The 13,384-nt window shown below is 48.6% G+C and overlaps 1 protein-coding gene across 4 annotated transcripts in view; it reads right to left on the reverse strand.

Annotated features, from left to right (window-relative positions):
- Positions 1-7,876, reverse strand: part of MICAL2 (microtubule associated monooxygenase, calponin and LIM domain containing 2) — a 45,319-nt gene extending 37,443 nt beyond the window's left edge. For all 4 annotated transcript variants that reach the window (XM_053448961.1, XM_053448957.1, XM_053448958.1 and 1 more), the window contains exon 1: positions 7,397-7,876. The gene's annotated coding sequence lies outside the window, so the exon portion shown is untranslated. The remainder of the gene's footprint in view (positions 1-7,396) is intronic.
- Positions 7,877-13,384: the final 5,508 nt, after the last annotated feature.

The raw sequence follows: 13,384 nt of genomic DNA on the forward strand, positions 1-13,384 counted from the left end.
GGAGATGCCAGCGATGCATGCAGTAATGCGAGGATTGCGCAACCAGAATCCCTGCAATGGATCGGAGGGCCTGGCCATGGAGAGAAGGGGTTAATGCCAATGCATTCATCGCAGTGTATGGAAATGAGTTAGTATTAATGATAATGCTGAAAGCGTTCCCTGCACACCTTTTTATCAGCTCATTTTCTTGCAACGCAGGCGGCTGAACTTTAGACTTTGATCAGCAGAGGAGAGCGCTGATATATGTCGGAGTTTTTTGGCAAACATGCAACTCGAACAAACTGCAGCCGAAACGGCTCGCGGACACTTCTACAAACTCACGTCCTACAAATGTTCTTATAACTGCAGACCGGGTCGCCCCGATGTTCTCCGGACACTTTTTAACTTCCATTGTTATCATTCTTTAACATGTATCTGTGCTGTTGCTAGGATACCTGAACATTCTGACTGATGCATTAACCAGACACTGTTCTGTTGCTGGGATACCTGAACATTCTGACGGATATATTAACCAGAGACTGTTCCGTTGCTAGGACACCTGAATATTCTTATTGATATAGCAACCAGAGACTGTTCTGTTGCTAGGAAAGCTGAACTTTCTGACTGTGATGTAGCAACCAGAGACTGTTTGTTTGGTTTCTCTCCAGCCGATCTGATAATCAGGGGTGAGATTTGCTGCAGAGGAAACGCCGCAAGTAACTCCCAGCGAAACCTTAACCGCGTCTCAACAATCAGAGCAGCAAATTCAATTACTGATAAAAGTATACGAATTCCATTAAACAACAGAGAATTCAGAGCTCGTAGCCAAGATAAAGGTACTGAGAGCACACGAAGAAACAAATGCAGAGGCCACAACCCCATGTCATTTCATAGCAGATCCATGCGTAGCTGGGTGCTGCAGCGCTAAAAGGACCTGGACCCGCTAACACAAAAACAAATAGTTACGCCAGCCGACACCAGCAAATCACACAGGGATATCCATAAATGTACAAAAATGAATTTATTAACCGTCCGTGGACAGTAAAATCAAGGAGGGCAACAGAACAAAAACACGAACAAAAAGGCTAAAACGTTTAACGCGTTTCGCACAAACTGTGCCTGGACATAAGCAGCCGGGCCAACGCGTTTCGCTCAAACTGTGCCTAGTCATAAGCAGCCGGGCCAACGCGTTTCGCTCAAACTGTGCCTAGTCATAAGCAGCCGTGCCAACGCGTTTCGTACAAACTGTGCCTAGTCATAAGCAGCCGTGCCAACGCGTTTCGCACAAACTGTGCCTAGACATAAGCAGCCAGTCAGTGGGAGCCGCTGATTATCTAGATTTGAGCAGCAGAACAGAACATTTCAACAGCAAAATATGCAGAACTCCTCCCCAAAGGACAGTTAGAGATCACAATTCCTATTTAAAATATTCAATAAGTAATGGGGCAGGAAGCAAACAATTAAGGACTGTCCCTGGAAATTCAGGAGAGCCTGCATGTATGTCTGTAAACCAACAGTCCCAGCATCCATGGGGTCAGTATCCATTAACATAGGACCCCCTATTCCTTCCCACGTGTGGAGTCAGGAGTAGTCACGGCTATACACCGGCCCCCGGAGTCCGCAGTCACCCTCCACTCATACCCACAGAGCGCAAGGACGGCTGGGATCTTAACGCTCAGTCCAGCTGTGAGTGCCGGGTTATACGAAGATAAACGGTGCGCTCTCGCGTACCCCATAGGAACAGGGCCTCAGACGTAGTGATTTAGGTCGGTTTAACGCACAATATGTCATTTTTGGCAAACTTAAAGCCGGCCTCAGGATCAGAACATTCGCTACAAAGGGGAGGAATAATCGGCCCAAACACAGCATAGAACTTTCTATGGCAGCGTGAACGGGAGGTGGGATTAGAGGAAAATAACATGTATTATGGTGGATTAAGACTCAGAGACACTAAGAAGGTAATAATCCCATCAGAGTTCTCTCTAAGAACTTCAGGACATTCATTCGCCAAGAATGGATTCATTGTTTCTTTCACCAAATCCCGGCCGGCCACCAAAGGGCTCTATTCATAGATTGCATTAGAAATAAAATGTATACCGGCCCCTGGAGGGCTTATTATTATTATTCTTACCTAAAGAGTTAATTAAATTAATAGGAAGAGCTGGGAATATGACATCATAACAGCAAATAAAACCCAAGAGATGTGAGAGAAGAGAAAGGATCGCTTATAAAGAACCAACATGGCTGTTTCCGTGCACAGATCTCTCAGCCGTGACTGGCAGACGATCCGGCAGGTTACTGGCAGCCGATCCGGCAGGTTACTGGCAGCCGATCCGGCAGGTTACTGGCGGGGCCAACACACCTAACAAGCCTCGTATTCCAGATCCAGGACCCAACGCGGCCTCGTGGCACCTTCTTCTCATCCTGGGGAAAGTCCAGATCCCCCAAACCAAGTCCAGAGGTAAGAAGCCGCTTTATGGTGACGTTTCCCAGGAATTATATCCCTACTGGGGCTGCTATATCCCGAATCCTGCATAGCTATGAGTTACTCCTCCGAAAATATCTGTACTGAGTGACCTCATCGCCACGAGAGTTATTATGTCATATTTTATAAGCAGCATGATAGGTCATACACAATAAATCAGGTTGTGTTCATATTTTTTATTAATAATGAGCACATCTGCTGATAGACGGCCCCTCCTGGGGTAATTGGAAAAAAAGCGCCATATTTTCAACTAAACAAAAGAAGCTTTTATGGAATATTTGTAGAACCCACAGAATTCTGCGTTCACCCACCCTGCGCATGGTCACGATCAGGGGTCACAAGGCCCGGTGCAGGAGCAGTCTGCAGGCGCATGGTTACGCATCGAGGTCTGCAGCTTCTGGAGATGGTTTGGGGAATGTAATGGATGCAATTCTTAAGAGACTAAATCTGCCACAGCCAATCAGAGCAGAGACATCACACCATCGCTCTGAAAGTGAAAGGGTTACGAGGCAAATGATATTCACACAAAACCAAAAACGCAATAGCTGGCCGACCTCGAAGTTCTCTGCCCGGCTACAGAAAGGACTTCTACTTAATTCTTAATTACCATTTTGAGTTATTTTTTGGGGAGGAAAGTACTTTTTTGGAGCCTCGTAGAGGCTGAAGGCCTAGATTACGATTATCACAATCATTAGGCCCCCGTTTCCAGCCGCGTTCCTCGTATGAACCCCAACTCTTCGGAGCGTACGTGGAGACGACACATTGTTTCTCACAAACTGACTAATCTCCAAATAACGCTCTTCCGTCTGTGCGAACAAAGCCGTCTCCTGCCTTTCATCATCCTAATTACACCGGGGAGGGTAGGACTCGAAATCTAGGAGGCGTCCGCTGGGTGTAGCTGGTGAAACCGGCATTTACACACCAATTGTATTTGGAAACAAAACCCTCTCCCGGACGCGGGCTGGACGGCCCTTACAGTTTATATTCCGTGTCTAAAGTGATTTAGGGGCAGCTCCACATATCTGCCACGTTAATAACCCCCCCCGTTGGCTTCTCGACCCTCGGGACAGTACAGGGTATTGGGTCGGGAAACGGCGGGCCGGCTCGGCCAGTGGAAAATACGAGGGGAGCTTTCAACTTATAGCCTGGGTTAGAGATCTCGTGCCCCCCCTCGCCAGTCTCGGGTTCGAGATCTCGTTCCCCCCTCGCCAGTCTCGGGTTCGAGATCTCGTGACCCCCTCGCCAGTCTCGGGTAAGAGATCTCGTGCCCCCCCTGGCCAGTCTCGGGTTAGAGATCTCTAGCCCCCCTCGCCAGTCTCGGGTTAGAGATCTCGTGCCCCCCTTGCCAGTCTCGGGTTCGAGATCTCGTGCCCCCCTCGCCAGTCTCAGGTTAGAGATCTCGTGCCCCCCTCGCCGGTCTCGGGTTAGAGATCTCGTGCCCCCCTCGCCGGTCTCGGGTTAGAGATCTCGTGCCCCCCCCGCCGGTCTCGGGTTAGAGATCTCGTGCCCCCCTCGCCAGTCTCGGGTTCGAGATCTCGTGCCCCCCTCGCCAGTCTCAGGTTAGAGATCTCGTGCCCCCCTCGCCAGTCTCGGGTTAGAGATCTCGTGCCCCCCTCGCCGGTCTCGGGTTAGAGATCTCGTGCCCCCCTCTCGCCAGTCTCGGGTTAGAGATCTTGTGCCCCCCTCGCCAGTCTCAAGATAGACGTGTAGGAAGCTCTTACACCATTAGGCAGAATTTAATGCCATTCATTGCCCGGCCATTGCCTTGAAACCCAAAAACATGTCGATTTCCAGCACACGTCTGTCTATACATTCCCTGGGAGCGGGCACGGCCCATGTGACTAATGCCTGCCGACTCATTGGCCGTTTTGGCTTTATGATTTTGTGGAACCAGTAAGCATGGCCCTTGGTATATAAACATTACACATGATCAGAGAGTATACAGCCCTCGGTATACTCTTACGGGGTAAATAATAAACGTCTGAAGGCGTCTTATAATAATAACGGCTGCTATCGTTCCCCTGATTTAGCAGATCGGGGCAGATTGCGGTGATATTAACCGCCGGTGCCTCGCGTGTCATCACTTAACGAGCAGATAATTTCACGTTACGCAGCGACCTGTCTGTACCACCAAAGGGACCTGCCCAGCATTACGGGGGCAATTAGCCCGAGCCTCTGACTTGGTCTATACTGGGAATGACCGGCCAGGCAGTGATGGTTAAGGAGTCGCAAACCAAACCCATGAGTGGCCCAATATAAACCGTGTCGGGATGAATAATAATAATAATAACCCGGCGTCTCCGCTGGTTAAATGATGATGTCACCCAATGATAAAAGGAAGCTTTAAATTAACAAACAGTAAGGAGGTAACGGAAATGCCCCATACAGGAATCCGCCGGAGATTATCAGATTACCCCGACGCCTAAATAAACCTTCGGATTACGGCCGTGAAAGTGAATTCGTGTCACTGGAAAGCAGCAACGTGCGCCAGAGATCCGGACACGCGGTACTGGAAGCCCCAGTGACTGGGTTGGGGTAATTCTCATTTTTGCCCTTCCCCATATATCTAATCCTGTTGGGCCAGACCGGACAGCACCACGTGTAGTAAACTGCCCTGTGGGCCACTGAATTGGATGGGTTTTTTAAGGGGCAGAAAGCGCGAGGAACGTCACTGAGGAGGCCGCCCAGAAGGGCAGTTAACGGGGCAGATTAAGATACAAGGGTGAAAGGCATCTGTGTTTGAACCCTTTCTGCCCTGAAAAGCCCCCCGTCTACCTCGTCCTGTAATTCCAGAGATAATATTGCCCCAAGGCAACCAGTGACTCACCCAGCAAATAGCTCCATGCTGCACCTTCTTCCCCTGATAAGGATTTACTCACCAGGAGCTGTGGGGAGGACTAAACTCCTTCCGCACTTTCTAACCTTCCCGGGGTGAGTTGCGGAAGTGGCTGAGCATTCAGGAGTTATCGCTGGGTTTGTTTTTATCTAAAATATATATTATTTATTTGCTGTGTAAACGCTGGCGGGACGGGGAACGGGGGTATAAAGGAAGGGAATTTCTACCTAATCTGACATTAACAACCCTCAAACCCCACGGCCCTCAATCATGTCAAAATTTAACTCATTCATTCCCCCGGGAGCTGTTTGTTTCTCGCTGCAGTCATATGACACAGGGGAAGGCTGCTCATAGGGCACAAGACTTTATTGCCATATCAGCAGAAAAAAATTCCAAGTATCTTCGTTGATTTTATCTCAGCGGATATCAAGATATTTCAATTTGGCAAGGAACTGCTTTGCTAGAGGCTTTTAGGACATATCTAGTCCCGCGAGTCCTGCACCAGTTACTAAACGATTTCTAATGCTGATTTACCCCTTTTGCCCCCGAATTGCCCTTTATAAATAACCCCTTGAAGTCACATTAAACAAGCTTCTGTGGTGTAACACCCTGCGGCTGCCGCTTCCAGTGTGTTTACAGCCCCAAAGGATTATGTTCTGTGGGGGCAAGAAGTGCAACGGCTCTAAACCGCAGACACTGGCATCCTGCGGCACTCCAGCTGCCGTGGACTACCACTCCCATCACGCGCTGCTGTCATAAAGAGCCGGCTAGCAGAGCCTGTGGGAGTGGAAGTTCCCTGGACTGCCAAAGGTTGTCTATCTTTGGAATACACAGAGGGCTATAAATTCCTCGGCCAGCTGATAAGGCTTTTAACCGGCGCTCCGTCCTCCGTGCCTCTGATCCAGCGCCTGCCGCGGCCGGCATGGAGCTGCTGCTGCTGTAAGGGGCTGACGCATTTTGGGGTCACAGCTCTAAAAATGCAACGCCTTAAAATATGTTCACAAATATCTACGTAGTTTGGAAAATTCTTAAAATGAATCACTTTGTTGGATTTTCGTCCAAGAAGAAGGAAGCAGGTAACGCTGAGAGGCATTCCGTAGGTCGCAGGAAATCCAGATTATCTTCCCCAAACCCAAAGCCCAATGTCTTCCAACCCCAAAGGAGCGCCGCGCTGCACGGCGGTGACAACGCGTGAATCACACCAATAAGGAAGCGCGTTACCAGACCGGCACCGAGCGCACTAAGGCTGATATCATGTGGCTGTCATCATGTATGTGTTAATATGGGTGACTCAGGAATGCGTTCCACACGCAGCAATGCATGACGCAGGCCTCCAGCACCGATGGGGTTAATGTCCTTAATCTCATGACTCCGATGCACACTCCACGCAGGACTCTGGGCATGGGGCGTTAACCCTTTGTGCTCCACTGGGTATTAAAATGGCTAAAGCATCGGACATTACATAGGACAGTGCAAAATATTCAGGCGCCATGGGTTAAGTGTGCGGCTGCAGTGCATAGCTCTTTGGCAATGGAAGGGCTAACATTTGCATTACTTGTATTATAGATTAACTCTATCTATGCCAGAGATATGCAATGCACCTGTCTTAGCGTACAATAACCCACAGTGGAACTGACACCAGTAACCCCTGATACCCCAACACTGATGAGTGAACCCTAATATAAGAGCCCCCCTCACATCAATGTGTTATTTGATACAGATCCTCAAATAGCTTTCCTCTCTGCCCAAAGCTTTGTTGCAGCTCAGGGGGTTCCCCCTCACCTGAGTCAGCCAGCGGGGGTCTCTGAGAGGGGGTCCCAGTGGCGTATTTAACACATTGTGGGGTGAGTTGTACTGAGTAACAGTCAGTACTCAGTGCCACTATGTGACACCGCATTGCTTAATAATTCATTGGTAACGGCTCCCGTGAGACACCTGATCCCAGGCTGGAAACTGAGTCTGGCCGGCCTGATAGACAGCCTAGGGGGGCAAACAGGAGCTGGCAGCTCCCGTGCACAACACTCACACTCAGCACAGAGTGGACACTCACACTGCTCTCATGCACATGCTTTGTGGCACAGACTGAGGCTTCTTACCATGAGCAGGTTTCCGAATCCCCGATGATGGGGTCACAGAGCGATCAGCGGGGACTCATATCCTGGCTGGTAGTTCCCAGTGTGAGGTAGGTGCAGGTACAAGGTGCAGGTCCCAGTGCAGCGAGCAGCGTGTATACAGGTCCCAGTACAGCGAGCAGCGTGTATACAGGTCCCAGTGCAGCGAGCAGCGTGTATACAGGTCCCAGTGCAGCGAGCAGCGTGTATACAGGTCCCAGTGCAGCGAGCAGCGTGTATACAGGTCCCAGTACAGCGAGCAGCGTGTATACAGGTCCCAGTGCAGCGAGCAGCGTGTATACAGGTCCCAGAGCAGCGAGCAGCGTGTATACAGGTCCCAGATACACAGTCTTTGGAATCCAGTAATGTACAGGTCCCAGGCAGAGTTTACCAGTGTGTGTGTGTGTTACAATGTGTCAGTCCCAGGCGCTGTGTGTTGCATTGTTACAATGTGTCAGTCCCAGGCGCTGTGTGTTGCATTGTTACAATGTGTCAGTCCCAGGCGCTGTGTGTTGCATTGTTACAATGTGTCAGTCCCAGGCGCTGTGTGTTGCATTGTTACAATGTGTCAGTCCCAGGCGCTGTGTGTTGCATTGTTACAATGTGTCAGTCCCAGGCGCTGTGTGTTGCAGTGTGTTACAATGTATCTGTCCCGGGCACTGTGTGTTGCATTGTTACAATGTATCAGTCCCAGGCGCTGTGTGTTGCAGTGTGTTACAATGTATCAGTCCCAGGCACTGTGTGTTGCAGTGTGTTACAATGTATCAGTCCCGTACGCTGTGTGTTGCAGTGTGTTACAATGTATCAGTCCCGTGCGCTGTGTGTTGCAGTGTGTTACAATGTGTCAGTCCCGGGCGCTGTGTGTTACAGTGTGTCAGTCCCGGCACACTCTGCAGTCTGACAGCTCAGATTGCTTTACGCACTAGCAGGGAAGGGAGTGAGTCTAAGGGGGAGTGTCTGCCGGCTGTCAGCCAATCGTGTCCAGCAGTGAGAGTGACTGGCAAGGGTGTGAGCCCAGCCAGCTGCTGCCCCAGGAATGACACTCAGGGACCATGACAGTGGCCTGGGGAACGCAGGAGCATCACTGGCTGGATTTGCTCCTCTGAGCAAGCCATATACACAGCATGTGCTACCTCCCCTTAATACACAGATTCAGCCCCAAATACCACCTCTGCATGGGAGCTGATGCATGCAGGCACCCTCTCTATTGCATCCTGTAGCCTTGAGTTTACAAAGCGAAGTAAGGACCCTTTATTATTAAATATCAGTTACTATTTTAAATAAACAATTAACACAACAGTAAATATTTATAAATAAGTCAGTCTTAGGTTTTGTTTTCAAATATTTGGCAAAAATAATAATAATAACAATTACTAATAAATAATATAAATTCAATAAGGTAACACCTAGGGTGCAATACTCTGATTGAGGCCCTTCCATGGTTACCCAGGAAAGGCCTCCTGACCTGTAAAGTTTCAGCACCTTTCAAAAATAACAGTATAAATAAATAATATAAATAACACAAAAAGGTATTTATCATAACCAATGTCACTCAATAGGGCCCCACACTAGGACCCTGCTGACTTCCTCCACCAAGAGCATGTTCTGGAAGCCTGCTGACTCCACCCACTTGGAGCATGCACTAGGAGCTGATCCCACCCACCAGGGGCCTGCACTGAAAGCCTGCTGGCTCCACCCACCCAGATCATGCAATAGGAGCAGACCCCACCCAGCAGGAGCATGTTCTGGAAGCCTACTGACTCCACCCACCCAGATCATGCTCTAGGAGCTCATTGCACCAACCAGGCACTTGATTTAGAGCCTGCTGACTCCACCCACCAGGGGCACACACTCAAAGCTGATTCCACTCACTCAGCTCTGGAGATAAGTTCTATATAAATATATTCCATCAAAAAGAGAATTTAGATATAAATGTAAAGTGAAGCAAACTGGAATTTAATGCCTTCATTTATGACCGACCTGTCATCATCACATTATATGAAATAAACCCGGTTTGGCCTGACAGTCCCCTGCGACCTCTCCCCGCGACCTCTCCCCCCGATCTCTCCCCATGAGCTGTCCCTGACGCGCAGGACGGAACCTCTCGTTGCTATGCATTTATTTATTGGATACATTGTCTCATACAATTCACTGGCCCAGCTATGGGTCTGGTTACCAGGAGAATAACTGGTGCAAGACTCAAATTCTCCCGATGAAGACCACACAGCATACAGCTGTAAACAATTCAAATATCAGCTAAAACAATTCAAAGATTCAAAAATCTATGATGAACCTGCTGATTTATTTCATAGCAGACATTATTGTACAGGCCCATCTCAATGGAATAGTAACACCTCTAGATGTACCCAGGAACTAATACATCTCTCAACCACTTCTGCTAGGCAACTGTTCCATGTACCTACTACCTTCACAAGAACTAGTCATCCCTAATACCTATTCAGTAAGCTGAGAATTTGACCCCTTGCACAGGCTGCCGCCCTAGATAACTTTGGCGAGTGAGCTTATGATGAAATGCAAAAAATAGTGCGATACAGAATTCCTGTCTCTATAATTAGGAGATACGACTGAACTCTGGGCCACCCCCTGCTTTCTGCCTGCAATTTACAGACTGCCCCCTACGCCATTTATGAGACCCCAGTGACCAGGATATGACATCATATCCAAAGCGATGAACTGGCCCAGAGGAGGGAGGTTTCTGTTCCGGCCCCTGCGGAGATCTGGGGTCTCACCTTTCAATAAACAGCGAATTTATCTCTGTATTTAGCCCATGGGTCTAGGAACCAGAAGCAAAAAACAAGACCTCTCACTTACCACCAGCAGCGGGGCGCCGGATCCACGCTCACCTGTATGAGATTATGCTGCGTTCCCTGTCCTGTAATCACTTCTTTATAAAGTACATGCTAATGACTTATTAAACAGATAAGCAGATATGGCCGCCTACAGGTAAACAAGCCTCGTTAATCAGTTACCGACACTTTTATACACAGTCCGTAAAAGGAGACAGAAGACGCCGCGGGAATAACGGAGCAGCTGACGGGAGGAGGAAGGCCCGAATATCCACCTACAGCTGACTCCGGCTGAGGTCACCTGGATTCTTCCCTAAATGGCAGGTAGTTCAGCAGCCATAAAATCATTTACTTCGTACCAGGACTCCGCTCACCAGCGGCCTACCCAGATGTAGTTGGCACCCAGGGCAGATACCCCTCCACACTGTAAAATGTAAAAGACACCCACGAAAAATAAACAATGGCAATGTGTAAACTGGAAAAAGACAGAAATCTGAAAAAAAAAGCTATAAATTTCAATAAATAACATTTATTGAACAGATATGGTACAGCATAACTCCCATCACTATATACTGAGCCAGGCATTGATGTTGTAGCCCTCTGTCCCGGAAGCACCCTGCCTGTGTCATATCTACCCCTTTCACCCTGCCTGTGCTACTTTTGCCCCTGAACGCTTATAACTTTCATTCACTCACTCACTGACTCATTCATTCATTCACCCATTACTAGTGACAGGGAGGATCACACACATTGCTAGTGACAGGAAGGATCACACAGATTACCAGTGACAGGGAGGATCACACAGATTACTAGTGACAGGGAAGATCACACAGATTACTAGTGACAGGGAGGATCGCACAGATTACCAGTGACAGGGAGGATCGCACAGATTACTAGCGACAGGGAGGATCACACAGATTACTAGTGACAGGGAGGATCACACAGATTACTAGTGACAGGAAGGATCACACAGATTACTAGTGACAGGGAGGATCACACAGATTACTAGTGACAGGGGGGATCGCACAGATTACCAGTGACAGGGAGGATCGCACAGATTACTAGCGACAGGGAGGATCACACAGATTACTAGTGACAGTGAAGATCACACAGATAACTAGTGACAGGGAGGATCGCACACATTACTAGTGACACTGAAGATCACAGATTACTAGTGTCAGGGAGGATCACACAGATTTCTAGTGACAGGGAGGATCGGACACATTACTAGTGACAGGGAGGATCGCACAGATTACTAGTGACAGGGAGGATCACAGATTACTAGTGACAGGGAGGATCACACACATTGCTAGTGACAGGGAGGATCAAGCAGATTACTATAGACAGGAAGGATCACAGATTACTAGCGACAGGGAGGATCACAGATTACTAGTGACAGGGAGGAAAGCACAGATTACTAGTGACAGGGAGGATTACACAGATTACTTGTGACAGGGAGGATAGCACACATTACTAGTGACAGGGAGGATCAAGCAGATTACTAGAGACAGGAAGGATCACAGATTACTAGCGACAGGGAGGATCGCACAGATTACTAGTGACAGGGAGGATCGCACAGATTACTAGTGACAGGGAGGAAAGCACAGATTACTAGTGACAGGGAGGATCACACACATTACTAGTGACAGGGAGGATCACACACATTACTAGTGACAGGGAGGATCACACACATTACTAGTGACAGGGAGGATCGCACAGATTACTAGTGACAGGGAGGATCGCACAGATTACTAGTGACAGGGAGGATCACACACAGATTACTAGTGACAGGGAGGAAAGCACAGATTACTAGTGACAGGGAGGATCGCACAGATTACTAGTGACAGGGAGGATCACACACAGATTACTAGTGACAGGGAGGAAAGCACAGATTACTAGTGACAGGGAGGATCGCACAGATTACTAGTGACAGGGAGGATCGCACAGATTACTAGTGACAGGGAGGAAAGCACAGATTACTAGTGACAGGGAGGATCACACACAGATTACTAGTGACAGGGAGGAAAGCACAGATTACTAGTGACAGGGAGGATCGCACAGATTACTAGTGACAGGGAGGAAAGCACAGATTACTAGTGACAGGGAGGATCACACACAGATTACTAGTGACAGGGAGGAAAGCACAGATTACTAGTGACAGGGAGGATCGCACAGATTACTAGTGACAGGGAGGATCGCACAGATTACTAGTGACAGGAAGGATCGCACAGATTACTAGTGACAGGGAAAATCGCACAGATTACTAGTGACAGGGAGGAAAGCACAGATTACTAGTGACAGGGAGGATAGCACAGATTACTAGTGACAGGGAGGATCGCACAGATTACTAGTGACAGGAAGGATCGCACAGATTACTAGTGACAGGGAAAATCGCACAGATTACTAGTGACAGGGAGGAAAGCACAGATTACTAGTGACAGGGAGGATAGCACAGATTACTAGTGACAGGGAGGATCGCACAGATTACTAGTGACAGGGAGGATAGCACAGATTACTAGTGACAGGGAGGATCACACACAGATTACTGGTGACAGGGAGGATCGCACAGATTACTGGTGACAGGGAGGATCGCACAGATTACTAGTGACAGGGAGGATCACACACAGATTACTAGTGACAGGGAGGAAAGCACAGATTACTAGTGACAGGGAGGATCGCACAGATTACCAGTGACAGGGAGGAAAGCACAGATTACTAGTGACAGGGAGGATCACACACAGATTACTAGTGACAGGGAGGAAAGCACAGATTACTAGTGACAGGGAGGATCGCACAGATTACTAGTGACAGGGAGGAAAGCACAGATTACTAGTGACAGGATCGCACAGATTACTAGTGACAGGGAGGAAAGCACAGATTACTAGTGACAGGGAGGATCACACACAGATTACTAGTGACAGGGAGGAAAGCACAGATTACTAGTGACAGGGAGGAAAGCACACATTACTAGTGACAGGGAGGATCGCACAGATTACTAGTGACAGGAAGGATCGCACAGATTACTAGTGACAGGGAAAATCGTACAGATTACTAGTGACAGGGAGGAAAGCACACATTACTAGTGACAGGAAGGATCGCACAGATTACTAGTGACAGGGAAAATTGCACAGATTACTAGTGACAGGGAGGAAAGCACAGATTACTA

This window comes from Spea bombifrons, chromosome 10 (genome assembly GCF_027358695.1).
Source record: "Spea bombifrons isolate aSpeBom1 chromosome 10, aSpeBom1.2.pri, whole genome shotgun sequence".
Taxonomy (NCBI): domain Eukaryota; kingdom Metazoa; phylum Chordata; class Amphibia; order Anura; family Pelobatidae; genus Spea; species Spea bombifrons.